General features: G+C 38.5%; 1 long non-coding RNA gene across 1 annotated transcript; it reads right to left on the bottom strand.

Moving 5' to 3' along the window:
- Positions 1-605: 605 nt before the first annotated feature.
- LOC122990258 lies at positions 606-9704 on the bottom strand. The gene is made up of 4 exons (XR_006405293.1): positions 7718-9704; positions 6909-7028; positions 5066-5174; positions 606-3351 (listed from the first exon to the last, which is right to left on the bottom strand). It is a non-coding gene; the product is annotated as an uncharacterized LOC122990258 (long non-coding RNA).
- Between the last annotated feature and the right edge of the window lie 10856 nt (positions 9705-20560).

Genomic DNA, 20560 nt, shown 5'->3' with positions numbered 1-20560 from the left:
GCACTCTTTGAGATGATGATGATCTATCTACTAAAGAAAGGAATCTCTGTCTGTATGTCTGTATGTATGTCCTTTACGTATCTCTTGAACCATTCATCCAATCAACTCCACACTTGGCAGGTGCATTGCTGGGGAACAAAGGGAGTACAGTGTCGAATTTGGTGCAATTTAGACAGACGATACCTTTGATATTAATAAACTTTGAATAAACCAACAATCAGCGAGCTGGTCCGCTCTGTGCAGGGGCAGGGCGGAGCTTCAGGGCTCTGCTGACTCGAGCATGTCAGAGAAAAGTGCTCTAAAAAGAGAAAAGTAGGCAGCAAAAACAGAGCTTTTAATAAAGAATGGACACTCTGGCCCCGTGTCTAGACAGAATGCGTAGCATTAGAAGCACGTTTAGCAGATCAGCAGCGAGTGACGCGTTTTGGAAGCATTCAGAGCCCAATACACAATGACTGTTGGGCAGTTCAAAACCAGTTTGTCTCATATGCTCCGAGATCTTTGGAGCAAACATAACCACTCAAATCCAAACTGAAGGCACAGAAAATAGGAATGATCTAAGAGCCCAATATGATTGATCAACTTTTTTTTCAGATGCACATCATTTTATTTTTAAATGCACCCCTCATTTTACTTGAAATGAGAAAAGAATATGTATTTACTATTAGAGTACTTAGCCCGTTATTTAGCCTATAACATGTGGGTATAATACAATGTTAGTTTTTTCATGTTGTTGGTGTATATATTCAGTCACACCTCACATCAACTGTATTAATTTTTCTATGAGCTGAAGTAGCAGCTGGAGGCCAAGCAATCAGCCTGTTCTGAACAGGCACATTTTGAATGGGCACTTCACTAGTATAACAAACAGAGTTCTCTACAGGGATCAATAATATATTAAATTACTGATGGATTCATGTGAAAAGAACTTGAATACATTGTGTTGTGACAGACAGACAGATAGTTAGACAGATAGATAGATAGATAGATAGAGGAGAGGAAATAGAAAAGGAAAAAGAATAAAACGGCCCTGGTTGGCAGCTTCTTAGCTTCTACATCTTGCTCAATAAAACAAGTGGGGCAAGAAAAGGATATAAGCTGTAAGTAGAGGGTGAGGACATGTCGACTTGTATACAACCGTTTATAACTGCAGTCGGACTGATAATGTTTTTTGAGGTTGAGACTATAGTGATATTGGAAAACATAAGAAAACACTTTTGATAATGAAATGTTTAAAAAAAATCTTCAAAGATTTCTTTACAGTCATTTCTCATTACTTATAAGCTGACATATACACCAATACTGATCTGTAATAAGCTAAATTAGCCAATAATATTGATCATGCTAATATATCAGTCACGCTGTAGTGGACAAAACATCAGCATCCTCGGAAAATTAGAAGGTTATAATGTTCACCCGGTACTTAGTGTATAATGTCCAGACAGGCTCTTGTGTGTTGTTATAGTATAAGATTGTTTTTAATATAAAGTATTTAGCCTTGGGAGATGACAATAATTTCAATAATATGTAAAATTGCATAGACGGCTGTGATGTGAATTCAAACATTCAAAGGTTTGCTGACCTTTTGAATAGGAGAAGTTTAAATATACATATCTTCCATAGTAAAGGCACGCGTGGGTAAATCTGCTTTGCCATGCTGATAGTGAAGACAAACACAGTATGTGAGAGAGCTTTCATTAAACAGGACAAGAGAGAAATGGTAAGGCGAGTAATTCATCTTTGCAGTCAAGATGTGTAGGTCATCCATCTGCCCTCTACACAGGAGTGTCACCATCAAATATTTGAACGGAGCAGAGGAAAGGAGAGGGGAGGATGACATGGAGATGGATGGAGCAATAGAGAGACAGAGGGAGAGGAAAATGAGGAAAGCGAGATTTAAACAACCATGGGCACAAAGAGAAGTGTTGGCTATCTGATTCCATCTATTCCAACTATCAGCTTATTGATTCTTTTTCTTATTGAATCCTGGATTCAATTCTGCTCATATTGTTGAAGTAAAAAAAGAAACCAAAACATGAAAAAAAAACCTTTCACACAAATTTTCTGCAAATTTAGGCTGCTACAAATAACAAGTTGATTTGTGAAGGTAACATTACAGAACAAACTGAACATTTTCTATCTTGTTATGCAAAGGTTCACTGTTACACTTATGTTTACTTGAGCAAGAAATGTTCGTATGATCTGATCCTAGGCCACTGCAACATGACAGGTGAAGTGAAAAATGCTTCATGCATCAATGCTTTGTTAAGTTAGATTTGACTTAGATTGACTTCATTAGCATTCAATATTTTGTATGAAGGATTACGATTTTCTGCATTACTACTGTTTATGGTTGTGACTGTATGCTAACCTGTGAACACCATACACCTGTGTTGACACATAACGCAATTGGTGGAGTAGATTAAGTTCAGTTTCACTAACTGATTAGAAGACTTGAAAAGCATGTTTTTTAATTAATCAGAATCAGCTTTATTAGCCGAGTATGTTTACGCATACAAGGAATTTGACACCGGTTTCTAGTGGCTGTCAATGTACTTTCACAACAATGTTCAGGAGATACAGATGGACATACAGCCAAAACATGGACAGCAAAGCTGAACAGAGATATGTGAATATAAAAATATGACTATTATGTACAAGCAAGTAGGTGAAAAAAATAGATATAGAAATTTCCTGAGCTGGTGCAGGAAGTTCATTCTCTGCTGGGCCTTTTTGATGACTGGGTTGATGTTGGACTCCCACCTCAGGCCAATGACCGTTGTGTTCTCTGCAAATTTCGGGAGTTGAACAGACGGGTCTCCTGAGGGGCAGTCGTTAGTGTAGAGGGAGAAGAGCAGTGGGGAGAGCACACATCCCTGAGAGGCACCAGTGCTGACTGTCCGGGTGCTGGATGTGATTTTCCCCAGTCTCACCTGCTACTTCCTGTCTGTCAGGACGTTTGTGATCCACTCACAGGTGGAGGCGGGCACAGTGAGCTGGGTTGAGTTTGGTAAGGAGGACTTCTGGGATAAACGCTGAGGTGAAGTCCACAGACTAGATCCTTGTGTACGTCCCTGGAGAGTTGAGTTGTTGCAGGGTGTAGTGCAGTCCCAAGTTGACTGGATCATCTGCTGATCTGTTTGCCTGGTAAGCAAACTGCAGGGGGTCCAGCAGGGGCCTGGGTTGTCCTTGAGGTGGTCAGTCTCTTGAAGGACTTATGACCACAGACGTCAGAGCGACGAGCCTGTAGTCATTCAGTCCTGTGATGGAGGGTTTCTTGGGGACCGGGATGATTGTGGAGCGTTTGAAGCAGGAGGGGACTTCACACAGCTCCAGTGATCTGTTGAAGATCTGAGTGAAGATGGGAGAAGAGGGAGCATCTCATAATTGATTAATGATTAAGCATCATTAATCAATTTTGGGTTACGGAGGAGTAGAAAAACATCAACACAAACTGACAGATAAACAGCTGCCACATTTCACAAGTTTTCATGTTCGCAAACACCCAGACACACAGAAACACAAGCACTTCTTTGTTGTGGTGTTCTGGCCTCCTGACAAATCTAACAATCACTCACTTTTGGCGGTGTTTTGATTTTTTTAAAAAGTAACTGAATAAAATAAAGAAGACAGGATGGTGAGAGGGGTAGAAAAGTTGACACTGAGAAAAGGAGGAAAAGAGTGTATGGACTGTGTATGAACTTCGGAGTGAGCGTGTTTGTGTGTCTCAGGGCTTCACATGCATCCACGAGGAAGCTGTAAACAGTAAACAGGCTGGAGGGCTGAGTGTTTCTCATCAAACACAAACTATTGATCTGAGCCACAAGTCAGATATCACATATCGGATCATGGCTGGGAATTAGCATCCTGTCTTTCCTTTCTTCTTTCTCTCCTACGTCTCACACACTTCTCTGTCTTTCATGCAGTGTTTGTTAAGTCAGATCAATAGGGAATGGAAACAAACAAAGCAAGAAAACAAATGTTTCTGACTCACACATATTGGTTTAGATAACTTCTGAAGAAACTGTGTTGACTTACATGCATCCACTGGAGAATATATTAATTGTAAATCAACTGCATTAAGACAGAATCCAGACATCGTCCACCCATACCAAAACAGTCAATTATAAATTAGGGATGACCTGAGCTGATCTGCTGGGTATAAACCAATCAGGGCATTTTAGATAAATTGGTGTATCATCAATCCTGCTGTTATCTTTCTCTAGATTCAGATTTGTGTCTCTAGAAACACTCTGAAAATGGAGGAAAAACCAATCTACTATGAATCATAGTGAATGAAAGACTGAACAAGAAGGTTGCACAAAAACATTGGTATGACAGAACATTTTACTAGTGTGATCAAGACAGTTCTTTCATCTCTAAATGTTACTTGAACTTCTTAAACTTCTTAAATAAATTTGAAAGTGGCATGCATCATTTCCACTCCCAAGCTACAATGATGTGTTTGCATTATTCAGTAGTCATCAGTTTGTTTCACAGTCGATGTCACAATAAAATGGATCAGTGCTGAGACTTCAGATAGATAGACAGAGAGATAAATAGATGGACAGATACAAGCATGTATATACACGTACATACAGTAAATAGATTCATAGCACAGCAGACAAGGCTGCTTCAAAAAGATAGACAAGAAAGTTTTTGTCATTTCTGAAATCAAGGACACATTCATATTCATGAATACATCATCTCTGAGCCACTCAGCAGTTTTCACACACACACACACACACACACACACACACACACACACACACTGGATTATATACAATCACACAGTTCTACGGACTGCCTCGTTTTTGTCAAATATGAGATACCTGCAGGTGAAAACCTGAGGATGGTGATTATAATAGTTTGTTAAACAAAGAAGCTTGTATTTGAAACACAGTTAGCAACAAAAACAGCACCAACACAGCAGAAGTGGAAGAGGAAACTAGTGACCAGCAGTGAGCTACTCACCAGTCTTTGGATCAAAATAAAGTTACCACCTCACCAGTCTCTAAAAAAAACTCTTAGCAACTCAGCAATCCATCTGAATAGAGTTACTCACCAGTCTTCTCAGGCTCATGTGGTTTACTGAGATCCTGACCAGGAAAACAGTAACACGGTTCATCACATTTCACTGAGATCACCTCAGACAGAAAGCTCTGCAACTTAAACTATAAAAACACACAAAAAACATGGTTAATGAAGTCTTCATATCTAAATAGTTTGCATGACAACACAAGGAACCTTGAAATAACAGCATAAAATATTACAGGTGTACTGATGAGGCTTCTAGCGTCTCTTAGCAAACTTAATGAAGCAGAGTTTCATGTGTTTTTATATACAGGCATGTAACACATGAAGTGGTGAGATGAGGAAGAAGGTGAGGAGAAGATTTGCTGAGACAGGATTGGTCATTTATCTTCTATGAACAGATGTGTCCATTAGGCAGCCATATAGACACACCATTAGACAGCGAGATGCCCAGTGACATTCTATTATTCACTGCAGCACAAACCTAATGCCATGCAAAACGCAAGATGGACTTCTTCAGAATGTAATTTAACAGTATAAATCTCATTTCAGGTAAGTGAGGGGTAAGAAATTGTTTGGACTCGTTAAAAAAAGAAATCAAATTACACAATCCCTCCAAGAGGAATAACGAAAACTGAGATGATTATGTAAATTCTACCTGTGAGGTGATGCTGACAAGTTTTGCCAGTGTGACACTATGAATATACATAAACATGCCTGCATACTTTTTACAAAAACAAAAGGCTCAGCAACAGTACCAAATTTAAATTCAAATCCATCATTCCTACCCTTTCACCTCTTTGATAGCACTGCTAATGTTGCTTAATGAAATTTGTCGACAAAGGAACAACACTCGGTCCTGTGTTAAACATACTGAATTAGCTGTATAGGGGAGAGAAACCCCAAGAGATAGATGACCTCCCCCACTTACTGTCAGCACACTGAAAACATGAGAAAATCTTTTATGTTTTCTCTCTCTCTTTGACAGTCAGAATTAATGAAAGGCTGTTTTAACAAGTATTTATTTCATACAAAAAGAGAGGACAGAATATCTCAGCATCTGCCCTTACTTTTCATTCTCTGTCCTTTCTATACATACAGCGTTTTTGGCAATTGTATGCATGCAGCTTTGTGCTTAGACAATAATTCTTTGAAGTCTCCCTCCAGTCAAAAATGTGTTTTTCTTCTGGATGTTTGGGCTTCACTGTGCAGAATGATGTATCTGCAGAGTTTGACACTAGAAAGCTGTTTTCACATTCATCTGTGGAAAGTTTCTGTGTGCTCACTTCAAATCTGAGTTAAAGGCGTGTACGCACAAGATGATTTATGACATCACCACGAGTTTGGAGCCAATCGAGGGCCGGTATACAACTTACAGAAGTGTAATGTGGAAACTTGAAACTCTGAGAATGGACAGTGAAGTGGGAGACGTCTTGTTTAAATAGGTTAAATGTCTGAAGTGAAAGATGTGGATACCCTCAAGGAGCACATATTACTTTGCGGATTTTTACCAAGGTAACTGAACATTTTTTTTGTGGAAAAACATGTCAGACACAATTTATTATTCCAAGTAGAGGATTTTTATTCATCCTGGAGGGGATCCTTAAACTTTTTGTCACAGTGAAGGTAACATGGGCAGAGAATAGTGGATGCAAGAGCAGAGAAGTGACACAAAAAAGAAGAGTAAACTTGCTTAAAAGACACACTGTCCCGGTGTCTGTTATGATTAAAACAAACTATTTTTAATTACATCTCTTAAAAAGCGTGAAGGAATTACACACTTAGAGAAGCCAAGGAATGTGTGAGAAAAAGTAATTAGACAAAAGAATATGAGTTTGAGACAAACAGGGACAAAAACAGAAGGGACATCTCACCTTTGAAGAGTAGGTGTGGACATCAAATCCACAGACAGGGCTGGATATGGGCAGGGAGCACAGCCTACATATCCCATGAGCAACAGCTGCTGGTCCAAGTTTACTGCTGAGGGCTTCAAACTGACAGGGGGAGATTAAGAGGGAGAGAAAGCGTAACAACCGGGGTGGGACTTAACACAGTCACTAATAAAATATATACAACAATAGTAATCAGTTGGCTGTTATTCTCACTATTATGTGTCTGCAAAACCATGTTAATAAAGAAAACTCTTAGCAGGGTTTTCATTTTCTCTCTGGATAATGGTGGAAACATATGTTGTCTATTTAAATTGACCATGTCAAATAGCAGAAATCCTGTAATCCTGCATGGTTGGTGTAGAGCTGCGTCACTGCCTGCACTGACCAACAGAGGGCAGAAATAATCAGAAACAATGCTGCTTAATGTAGCTTTTAAAGTACAATCCATGACCCAAATGCAAACAAAAAGGTAATTTGGTCTTTGAAAACACACACACACACACATTAGAAAAGAATTAATTAAAGTGTTTGTTTACTGATGATCTTAATAGGTTTGTTTAAATAAGTAATGCTTATAAAAAAGAGGATTAAAACAAACCTATGTTTTTATTACGATCAATTAAATTAATTTCAGCACAAAAAATACACATTTTTCATTTAGATGTTGAACAACTACAAATTTATTTGTTAACATTACATATTATTTGTTGCATAATGCCTTCATACAATTCATAATTACTTTGTTTTCTGTAGTTTCTGTAACGTCATAATATATCATTTGCTGATGTTACCTGTTGGTTGGCGGCTTGTGATTGGTGCAGATGGCTGTCTGGTATTCATGGATGACATACTTCATGAGCAGGACATCGCACCTGCAGACAGAGATCCTTAATGGTATCTGGACCTGCGTATGATGAGAAGGGACAAAGAATAAAAATTACATTTACAGAAAAAAAAAAACCCCACAATCATTAGAGTTTCTTGGATCCATGTTCTTACCTGGGAACTGTAAATTACCTCTGCTGATTACACAGTCAAACCTTGGAAACTATTAAATGCAGAGTGCACGGGGTCAAGTTCACATTCACCTCCTCTCTCGACTTGTCTGGCTGCGTTCAATAGATCTGTGCTGTTTAATCTACAGCCTGGGGATTGTCTGTGTGAAAGTCAGCATGTCTTATGCTAAAGTCAGCTTCAAATGGGATGAACAAGGGTAATTTTTTAAAGCTGACATGGAAGACTTAACATAGAAAAGCACAGAGTACAATGTAGTTGCAACTTTCATCTTCAGCTGGAGTCATGGGAAGAATCCTCATGAAGCCCAGTTAAATATGAACAAACAATCATACAGAAAGCTGGTGAAACAAGAATAATGAGATGTTTCTGTATTAGAGAAACATAATGGGGACTTCTTTCAGAGCATTGACCCCCATCTTCCTCCACATCAATCTCCATGGTGATGTCATGATTGTGGCCCTGAGGCACAGCTGGCTTATGTTCAAGGTGACAAGAGATCAAAGCAGCTCATTGACTCTGAGCATTATGTCATTTCACACTAGACTAACAGCACAAACTGACTTTCAGATGACAGATGGAGGAACAGGAAACAAATGAAGGGGAAAAAAGTTTTGAAACTGTGAGTTTTTTTTAGTAAAAATGTCAAAGTGAAAGAGAGTATAAAGTGTGGGAGGGCACACACGCTCGCCTCTTTTTAATTTCTCCTAAGAATTAACTGGTTTTCTTGTGTTTATACAATAAAGATAGAAGTGGATCATGAAGTAGCTCTTTCTGGCTGCTCTGAAGATATTATGCTGCTACCTTTTAATGTTTAGAAAACTCTTATGTTATGATGAATGATACAGACAAAAGACTCATTTTTGAAGAATTGGAAATCCGCTTGCCTTCCTGTTTTTAAACCGGCTGCATGAAATGACTTCCTCACTACATGTGGAGGAAATTTGGTCCAGCAGAGGTGGAGTCAATGGAACATGGACTGTAAATACTAACAAGGGTAGATCACTGTCTCTCACCTTGTTCTGTAAAGACTGTGAATATTATAGGCAACTGTGTTAAACTGACTGCCTAGCTTTTCGTTGTCTTTTTTTCTTTCTCTCTTTCTCTTGCTTTCTGTTTGTGGGTAGAATGATCTAGTACCTAATTCACTGGATGTAAATGTTTTGAAAAACCTTAAATAAAATTGTCCTTCCCCGAAAAAACCTGTGTTGTGAATTGTCACATCTACAAGACTTCAAAAGAAGAGACTCAAGGTACTTTGCTGAAAAATAGGACGGAGATGTAAACTGAGGCAGGATGACATGACACACGTATCATTTATTATATTTATTTATGTAGATTTAAATTGAAAGTAATAGCACTGGCTATCTTCATGTATGTATGTGTGTTTTTAACTTTTGTGACTTGTGTAGAGATCCAACCTTGGTGCTATGTGTAAATCATTAGCATGTGGCTGCAAACTTCACAGGACGAGAGTGGCCTTGTCTCCATTAGGGGCCTAATGGGTTGTTTTTGAGACACAGCTGGTGTCTGATGTAAACATCAACCAGTTTCTCAGTTGAACACAGCAGTGCTGTTAAATCACACTAGTAGGTTGGCCAGAGACTCAGGAGTGACACCTTTTTTCCCCCTAATCCTCTCAGAATAACCACGTTATCTCCTTCTTTCCTGCTTTGTCTCTGAATTCTAAATCTTTCAGTTAAGTACATGTTAAATAGATAAAATCAACATGCATCATTAAGTGAAGGTCTGCACACACACACACACACACACACACACACACACACACACACACACACACACACACACACACACACACACACACACACACACATCTTTACAGCACAGCTTTGCATCACTGAAGCTGCTAGAGTGACTATTTTTGGTCACTATATATTTTGGCTTCACACAGGGACTCTGAAAGATATATTACTACTGCAGAATAAAGATAGGAAAAATGTTAGGAAGTGACAGAAGGAAAATGAGACCCACACACATACAATAAAGGTGTCAAATCTTATTTATGTACATTCAAAGAAACAGATCCACTGGGAATGAACACCTGGTCATTTCCTCCCTCTCTCTCTCTTTGTGTGAAATAAAGTTGTAGCTGTGAAGTCCCTAAACTTCACACAAGCAAAACCACTTATCAGTACATGTCATCTTTTCTCCAACGTGGCGACGTGATACGTCAACCTTTCTCGTGATGTTTTGGTTTGTTAATTTGAGGCTTGGCCTTACCTCCATCTATCAGCGCTCAGCGTTACCTGTCTGATTTCTTGTCACTTTAAAGTGACATTTTCACTGTGAGAAATAAGTGGGGTGACAGAAGGAAAGATAACGAAAGAGGGAGGTTTAAAGGAGATTTAAGGTGAATATATGAGTGAGTGGTATGCACAAACACACACTTGCATAGCTTAGAGACAAATACCAATATGTTAAAATAATTATATCAGATTGAGCGGCATTATGAATCCAAAACCTCTCCTTGTTGCCATGGATCAAATAATAAAAGGTGATAAATGAAGCCATAGGAAGTAAAATAACCCATAAAGGAAGGCTGTGGAATGAAATGGCTGCCTGACTGAACCACTATAGTAGCAGGAGATGCAGTGACACTGATAAGAGGGAAGGATGACGGCAGAGGTCAAGAGAGGAGACAGGAGTGGGAAGGAAGGGGAAAGGAGATGAAAGAAGCTGCTCTGAAGAATGATAACTAAGTGTGAAGAGGATGCTGCAGAAGGGAGAGTTTGATCCATTTAAAACTAGAGTGAGCATTACAGACTCATTAATTAACCAATCAATTGTAATGCAGGGATCACTCCACCACACTCAGCCAACTTACACGTTCTGCATTTCCTCATTCTCCTCCTTCTTCCTCACCCACCATTCATCTGTCAACTTTCTGTCTGTATGTTTCTTCTTTTTACTTACCCATCCAGAAAATATCATTGAATTAATTTGACAGCATCCCACATCTCAATCTGGAACACCTCAGTATGTCTTGAATCAGTCTATATTACTTTATGTTATAATAACAGACTTCAGATAGATTTTCAGAAAATATGATGGTTACTGTTATAATTCTGCTCAAGTTTTGAATCAAACAGGTCCCTGCGTCTAATAAATGAGAGAAAAAAGCTGCTAAATAAATGAGGTGGAAAGGATTTAAGTGTGAAATGAATGTGATGATGCTTCATCAGATGCTTGTTGTTAAACGACTGTGAAAAGACAGACTGCGCTTTGAGTGACTCACCTGATTAAAGAGGCAGCATGTCAGTGAAAAGACGTTAAAGCGTGTTATATGAGAGTGTCTGGATCGCCATGGTGAAATGCTTTGGATTGACACCGCTCAGGGTGTGACACAGGGGATTGTTTTGGTAAAATTACACTGAGTTACAAAAATTCTCTACCTGAGTAGACAAAGTGAAGTGTAGGGAGGTGTAACAAATTAAAAAAGAAGATTAACTCTGACCCTAATTTATCAAACCTTCCTAGAAAAGAGTCCACGTTCAGTCTCTGAGTTTGGTTTATGAAACCACTGCATAAAATCGAACTGATTTGATTGCACATTATGGCCTGTTAAAAGAAAGCTTATGCAGCAAACCAATGCTTCAGTACATTTAAAACTGAATTCAATATTATGTATTTTCAATACTTCCACGTGTAGTACAAGGCAGTCTTTTTGTAATGAGAAAATACATTTTCCAAGCAAATGTGAGACTGACCACAGGGCTACGAGCAGCATGAAATTGATAAAATGCAGCTTTTTCCAGGTGAAATGAGCACACACACACACGAATGCACTATATTTGGATAAATGTGCACCATTGAGATAATCAAGAAGAAAGACGATGCGTCTAAACTACCAAATAGCTTTACTCAGACATGAACATCTGAAATTCATGTTTTAATTGGAAAGCTAAATTCAGTTTTAACTTTTAATTTGTGTAGAACTATTGAGAAATCCAGCTTCATCGTCTTCCAGCTATTGACCATAAAAATACACGTGCAGGAGAGTGTTAGTATGTAAATAAAGTAAAAAGTCAGTATGATGAATACAAATGAAGGGCTGCTAGACTGCTGGTATGTTTTAAGGTCTTGCACATGCACCTCCCTTGATGTATTGAAAACCTTTATTAGTGTGGGTTTAAAATACAGTGTATATAGAAGTTATTTAGTATATAGTGCTGTTAAGGCTTCTTTTTTATGCTGGAAAAATAAAAATGGCAGAGTGGAGCGTTTGGTGTAATGTATCATGTATTTTCGAGGGATGCAGGACTACAAATATGGGTAGAGGGAATGGAGATTTATGCAAATTATTGCTGATTGATTGCAGTGGTAAATGTAATTACATCTGTAATTTAATATCTCCACAAAAAAAAAAGAAAGAAAACATGAAATTCATGACGGCATTGGAAAGATGATCACTGTGGTAGAAATTGTGTCGATAGCTTCATCTGACAGTCCAGGAGATTTGACTCGAAGGTAGTGGCGGTGGAGCCAGATGGGACATAACTTTCATAACTGTCTTTATTGGGCACATTTAGACAGAGAAAAAGCGACAGATAGAGAAACAGACAACAGTAAAAGTAATACTACATAGTACAACTACAATAAAAACTACATCAATACCTGCAGAGAAGAAAAATGCATAAAAGTGCACTTTATGGGAGCTCTCCATTCAGCACCACAAAACCATCACTCAAACAAAAAGACCATCAATGCAATAACTATTGTTTTTCACATTCCTGCCTTATTGCCATCCCCCAGCTGCTTTCAACTATATTATGTATTTTGACATGAAGCAGCTCAAAGCAGACCCGGCTCAGTATATTATGACTGAATTGGCCAATCACGCACATAATCTGAAACTTTCATCATATTTATGACGATTTCATGTAAACAAACAGACGTTGGCACAGACAGAGTCAGCACCGTCATTAAATCATAATCTAAATCAGTATGGCAGATTACCTTTCAAGGCAGCTGGATTCGCAAGATCCCGAGATCACACGAGAATCCATCTTGTCAGGCTTCAAGTTATGCATTTGTGTCCGAAACATCGGTGGTTCAGACCAATCAGCGTCACGAATCCAGCTGCCTCGCAAGGTAAGACAGTGATAGACAGACGGTTCATCCAATCACCTGCCGAGAATTTCGCCTGCCCTTTTCCAAACAGTTTCCATGGACGACTTCTCAGATGGTTCTGTGTAACAAACCATCTGGCGCGTCAGGTTATATGGAAGATGCTCATTAGTCACATTAGTGCTCTTCCTACAAACACACTTGTTTGTCACAGACTCCAGGTGTTTCAAAACCTGATTTGAAAGAATCCCCATTTAATTGCTGCAACACTTCCAACTAGGCTTAAGACAGAAAAATAACATCACAACCTGAGCCTAAAAATGTCCTTACAAGAAAGGTTAAGTGGGAATCACCTCTCCCTCCCTAACTGCAGTCATGTTTTTCTTCCTTTATTTCACACCAAATGTGCCTCCAAACAAATAGTGAGAGGAAAAGAAGAGGATAAGATGAAACACTCTTCCTGCGTCCTCTAATACTGGACAGAGGCCAGCAGTGATTGGATAATAAAGATAATCAGAGTCCAAGAACAGGCCACTTTGCCAACAAGCCCTTACTGAGATGAAGGTGGCCTCTAATTAATTGCTACAGAGCTGGACATGGGTCAGTGGGATGTATTTCACACACAGTGTGTATTCTTGTACTTCTGTCTTAATGAGAAACACGTTTAGTTTGTTTGGTTTTAGACTTTCAGAGTCAGGACATTTGTCTGATCTTAAGTGACCTTGGCCACTTTTACTTTTTCAGCTTTAAAGTTAAGAAAAAAGCCTTAATGATAGTAGATGTAAGTGTTGTGTTTGATCATTTCCCTCCATTGTTTGCTCTCCAAAATCTGTTGTTCCTAATAGCTAATAAACATAAAATGAAACAAATCAGAGCTTCACCAACCATTCCCAACAGATACATTTCTGACTAGACTAGACTGTTATTAGAAAAAATTATCATCATTTTCAGGCTTTGATAAACAAATAAAAAAGGTGTTTCTCTGTTTTACCTGGGGGGCTACAGAGAAAAACAAGAGATGGGGAGCGAGAGAGCAGAAAGACAAACAGATCCGGAGGAGATAATATCTCCTTCTCGCTCTGCTTTGTCATCGTTCCTCCGGGTCTGACTGTTTGGCCTGTGAAAGGCAGTGGAGCGAGGGACGGCAGAGAGGAATGATGGAGGGACGAAAGCACAGAGACAGCCTCTGGGAGGAGGCAGTGATAGAACAAATTTTATATCCAGAAAATTAATTATTGAACATGACCACATTTGTTCAATCCTGTGGCCACAAAACATGGTAACACACTAGAGTGGATGTGATTGAGGAATGGGCAAGATAAACAAGCTATTTTCATTTTGATTATGAATAAAGCTGAGTGACAGAGTGTGTTTTCCTCTCAACTGTTACGTGTATTTTGTAATTCTTTGGAAATGGGTGCACTCACTAAAACCATAAAATTAAATATAATCACTTTATTTCATATCAAATGAAAATCAAGTGGGCTTCGTTAAGGAATGATCATCTGCAGATAAGATGAGAAGTGTAATTGTATTTAAAGTGGAAAAGTGCATGGGGTTTTATTCAGGGTCGAACTATCACATATAAGCACAAAGAAAGAGTGTGTACTTTCCTTCTTATATTTGCCATTATCCTTGAGCCACTGGCCACATATTAACATCAGGAGTATTAAAACAGACATGAAAAGCATAACAGCATAATATTCATGGATGATATATTATCGGTCTCAAGAAACTCAGAAATTGCCATTTCAGCAAAATGTTTTCAGATCAATACTTTCTTTCAGACGTCCAGCTGTAAAATAAGACTAAATCTAAGGCAATAAATGATCCTCCAGCGTTGTCTATTTAAACAAATTACATCAAGCGTAGTATTCAACTCATAACAGACACTGAGAAATAAAGCCAACCTTACATCTACACACAGTATTATTCGTAGCATTCAGGGCCTGCTACATAAATAAGGGAAACTGAATGTATCCCTTTAAATAGCATTAACTTGGCAAACAACAGTCACAGCAGTGGTGGGACTCATCACTCACAACGATGAGTCAGAGTACAGGCAGGAGGTGGAACAACTGGAGGCTTGGTGCAGAGCAAACAACCTCTGCTTCAATGTGAAGAAAACAAAGGATGATGATTGTGGGCTGAAAACAAAAGGAAGATGATTGGGGACTTCAGGAAGAGCAGCAACACCCCCCTTCCCCTCTACATCAGAGGAGCAGCTGTTAAGGTGGTCTCCAGCTTCAAATACCTGGGGGTGCACATTGCTGACAACCTCACCTACCTAGCAAAAATACAGCCAGCATAGTAAAGAAAGCCCACCAATGCCTCCACTTCCTGAGGAGGCTGAAGCACGCTGGCCTCTGCATCTCAGTCCTTACTTCCTTCTACAGGTGTGTAGTAGAGAGTGTCTTCACTTCAGGCATCACCATAGTTAGATGTCAAAAAGTGGACTCAGCTGAAGGAGACTGCTGTTTGCTTCCCGTTACCAACCAGAAGTCGGTAAATTTAAAAAAAAAAAACTGTAACAATTGTTGTGGTGTTTACTGTTGCCATGATGAAGAAGGTAGCGTAACTTTAATGGAGGAGCAACCATGTTTCAAGTGATCACTTTAATCCAAACCATGATCTTTTCCTAACTCTGACCAAGTGTTTTTTGTGCCTAAACCTAACCAGACCTTAACCACAGCGTTGTCACAACATAAATCATTTTTAATCAGTTTTTAATAGTGATTTGTAACAGTTTTGGAAAGCGGTATATTACGCTCCTATGTGTCGTTCTGGAGTGCAGGTACAATCGACTTATGTGGAGAGGGAGAAGGAGAAACAGACTCTTTTTAATTGCATATAGTTGTACGTTGTCAAGGACATCAGGAGATTCTGACTTTCGAGATCAGATTCATATCACCGGCCATTTTCACTCTCACAGTTAACAAAAGTTACTTACCACACTCCAGAGCACCTGGCTTTGAAGGGTAGAAAAGTCTAGAAATGCATCAGAGCTTCATATTTATAAAGTGTAAGCTAAGGCATTAGATTTGGCAGCCACTTTATGCCATATTTCACTTCATCCTATTATGTTACCATGATAAGAACAGACCACAGTGCGACAGCTCTAGGTGAAAGACAGAACCCTGCAGATTTCCAGTCATGTATATCAAGACTCTAATGATTGTTTTGCCTCAAATTGTCAAGATGGGAATCTAAAATGTAACAAATTAGCAATGTGGGCACACTGGCACAAATTAGGACTGCGGTTCTCAGCAGGTCCAGCAGCTTACAGTGGAGTAGGTGGAGGTAGAGATGGTGTTGATATAAATACTGAGAAAAATGCATCCAAACACACAAATGTCTTAAATAAAGAAAAAATGTAGCTGTATCCTGTATTGATTTTACAGTTCACTGATAGACAGATTCAAATGTAAGTTTTACACACAAACCAAACCTGCCCATACAATATTGATTTGTGTAACAGTAATCAGATATCATGCTCATCAATAATATCCTAACTGATCAAATTTTCTTTCAAATAATCAGGTTTAGTTAGCCTATAATGAATGCAAACTCCTATAAATCTAATTTGAGCTACTTTTACTCGCAAAAATGAAATGCAAACTATGTTTGGGGTAGAATGCATACAACCTGTATCTGAAAAACACACACACGCACACACAAAAATAACGTCAATCTGTTCCTATGAGGGAAAATGAATGGATCTGTCTACACAGCAGTCAATGGCTAATCATATGACTTAAACACCAAAATGTTTTCTTGTATCAACTGAACAAATTAATTAGATTAACACAAAGGAACTTCCCTATAGGCACTTGAAGATAATAGAGCTAAATATGTAAAAGAAATTAAATCATCAGATCAACAATAAGGTACATGTTACTTCGACAATATGCATTATAGACATTTAAATTAAACATATCTACCATTGAATGAGAGCATGTATGCCTACAAAACCAAGCCCGCATTTTAATGACACAAGGTCAGAGGGAAGGACACAATACTTCCTTATCGTCAACCAACTGAATGGGTATTTCTTAAAAAACTGTAAAGCTAAGCAGAGTCTTTTCTACAAAGCAGGTCGGTCAAGGTTGTGCTGATTTGATGGTGGATTTGACCATTTAAAATATTTATAAAAAAGACATGAGTTGAACCTGTGATTCTGTGTGTGGTATGTGAGCTAAAGACTGCCTGAGGCAGGGTTAACTTAGGGTTAACTTGTGCATTTGAGTGTGTGCGTGTGTGTGCGTGGGTGTGGTCGTGCATGCATGTGAGTAGGAGGGTTATATCTTTCCTATCGCACAGTCAGCTTTGATATCAGCTAAACTCTAAATCCCAGAGAGAAAGCACATTGACTTCAGAGAGAAACAACTGACTCTCAGCTGCTGACAGACAAGGTTGAAGTGTTACTTTTACCTTTAGTTAAATGACAATGAAAAATTCAATGACAGAATACAAATGACTGACAGCGTTAGAAAGTGCTTAAGGTGCCTGACTGCAGCTGGTCTGGCTTTGTCATTATAGTAAACTTAATTACTTAATTCAATGTGAATACACAGCTTATTTCCTACCTACATGAACAGTACTCTCTGTATGTAAACACTGTTATATTAGTAATTCACCACCCTTAAAATATTATTTCATTTCTTACCATGTTAAATTTCTATCCAATCTCTCATTAAAGGAAACTGCTTTTTTTTTCTTTTTTTTTTTAGGAAATTCCTTAAACAACATTTAAGGATATATGGGTGAAGCTGGGGTAAAAGTTCCTGTCCACTAACTGAAAAGACCCAAAGTTTTGGTTACCACTCTTGATCTGTGTTTTTCTAGCAACTGAGTGGCATTAGCTTTCTACATTGGAAGGGTGCCCTCCTTTATCATAAGTTAATGCTAACATGACAGTGGAGGTGAGCCACTTCATTAGAAAAAAAAACAAACGACTTTTATTAAATAAAACCTTGTTTTTTTAGGGAAAAGAACAGAGGTCCTATTTTACACAACAGATGTCATATATTTCTTGAGTGCAGCTTGATCAAAAGGCAAAACCATAAATTACCACTCATGTTTTTTGCAAAAATTGATAGAAGTTGTACGCCTCTCTGCCTGCCTATGCCTACCACCTTTACACACCACCTACTGTCTGAGTCCAATTTCTTAGTCGTATTGCCGCAGTAGTGTGCAGTGCATCCTTGATTAACATAATGCTAATCAGCACCAAAAAGAAACACAATGCCAGTGGGTTGGAGGACTGATTCTTTGGCACAGATGTAATATACCTTTTGGCTGTTGGAGTTTAACACGGCTAGAGACCATGCCTCAGTTCAGCCCTGTGTTAATTAAAGCACAACAGCGTGACTGGGAAGCCATTCTGGCTCCAGGCTGCATATTTCCTCCAGAGGTAGTGCAGAGCTTTAGGGCTGACCTCCAAACTCACTGCAGATGCACAACTGATTGAAAATCTGTGACTAGCCTGTGTCTTTTCTGTCAGCAGTTCTCTTCTCTTTTTGTTCTACCTAACCTATCAGCTAATGAACAAAATCTTTCTGCCACACATGTACATTTTTTAAAAATTGTTAAGCACTGTCTACACACCAGAGGCAGAGCTCCATCAATTCACAGATTTATTTTTGAACTGAGCTGAGTTGCTGTTGACTTTGGCTCTACTCATAAATTAAGTGCATGGGAGTACAAATAAGCTGTATTTGGAGCTTCACTGTATTTTCTGTGGCATTTACACCAAAACTGCCCCCTGACTCTATTAAACCACCCCCTCCCACACACACGCCCCTCTCTCTCTACTTTGCCAATGCCTGACATCCTCATGGTTTGAATAGAATTTAATTGACTTTATCTCCCTTGAGCAGCCTGCATGCTCAATTCACAATGGGGTATTGCTCCCCCTCCTTTTCTGTCAATTGTTTCAGTTTGTGTGTTGGTGGACACATCACTGATTATATGTGTGACAGGGTAATGTGATGTGGGTCAGAGTGTGTCTTCTTTATGTTTTTTATTTAGCTTTTATTTAACCAGAATTAAGAATATCTTTTTCAAGGGAGACCTGGTCAAGGCAGACAGCAGCATAAATAGAGCTAAAAAACAAAACAAACAAACAAAAAAAAAACCCAAGCATTGGGAACTCACATTTCAAAAGAGAAATTTCTAGAAGTAAGTCTCTTAACCAGGTAAATTAAAAACATTGACATCTTAAGGAATCTGTCTCTAATTCTTTCATTTAAAAGCATTTAACAGGATTAATTCATTGAGTTTCAAGTCATTCTGCAACATATTCCATGCCAAGGGTGCAGAATACACAAACGCCCTTTTTCCAGTATTTGTATGGGCACTTGGGACAGAAAGCATAAAGTAGTCCTGAGAAGGCAAAGAGTATGGTCCAGCACTTTTCTGCATGATAAAGACACATATGTATTATGGGAGCAGACCAAGAATTGTCTTATATATAAAGGTTTACCAATGTAAGAGCCAATGGTGGGTGAGAGAGGTGAGTCAGAGCTCTACATATCATATATAATATATGCAGAGGTATGCATGTATAAAAGATCACCATAGTCCAACACAGGTAAAAAAAGTGGCGGAAACAAGTCACTTTTTTACATTAAAAGAAAAACACAACTTATTTTGAAAATAAAAATCCAGTTTTAGCCTCAGCTTTTTCACTCATGTGGCTTAAAAGTGAGGGAGTTATCAATCAATATACCAAGATATTTATAAAAGTTAACAACTTCTATTTCACTTCAAGTGTCATCAGCATAAAAATGAACATTAGCATCGGACACATTTTGACCCAGATTACAACTAATTATTACTAAATACTGAATAAAAGTGGACCGAATACAGAGCCCTGTGGTACACCCTTGTAGGCAGATACAATATCAGAACATAGACAATCATATCTAATGCACTGAGACGTATTACTAAGGTAGTTTGAGAACCAAGCGATTGCTTGCTAGTTAGAAGTCTAAGTTTTAGTGTCTGTCTCTAGCTTAGTGTGTGTGGCACTATTTGCACCTCTATGACGCAAAGTAATAATAATAATAATAATAACGGAGACTGAAGTTGCAGGTGTTGATATTAAGTCACTGTTTTTGAATCATTAAAATCAGAGCACTAAACAAAAGGTGTAATACCTAAAAAAAAAGTTACAAACTATTAACACATTACAAAAATGGGATACATTTGTTCTTGCTTCATTTTATAGTTCATCAAGTCTGATTTAAACTGTGATGCTCACTGTTATTTTTAATCTTCTTCTCTTTCTTTCTTCGTCTTTCTTTTATAATTTCCCTTCCTTAACTTCTGAAGGAGAAGATCAAATATTATGACATCACACAGCACTAAGAGAGAGGAATTAAAATGAAGTAAGAATGAGTGGAGGGACGGAGGATGACTAGAAAATGGACATCTTAAGCCAGCTGAGCAGATATTTCTTTGAGTGCACTAATAATACTGCAGAGTATGAACAAACACAATGTTAAAATTTCAGTGATAGAAGATTTATT

Source organism: Thunnus albacares, chromosome 10 (genome assembly GCF_914725855.1).
Source record: "Thunnus albacares chromosome 10, fThuAlb1.1, whole genome shotgun sequence".
NCBI lineage: Eukaryota > Metazoa > Chordata > Actinopteri > Scombriformes > Scombridae > Thunnus > Thunnus albacares.
The sequence above is the reverse complement of the archived record's forward strand: the minus strand, read 5'-3'. Positions and strand labels throughout refer to the sequence as shown.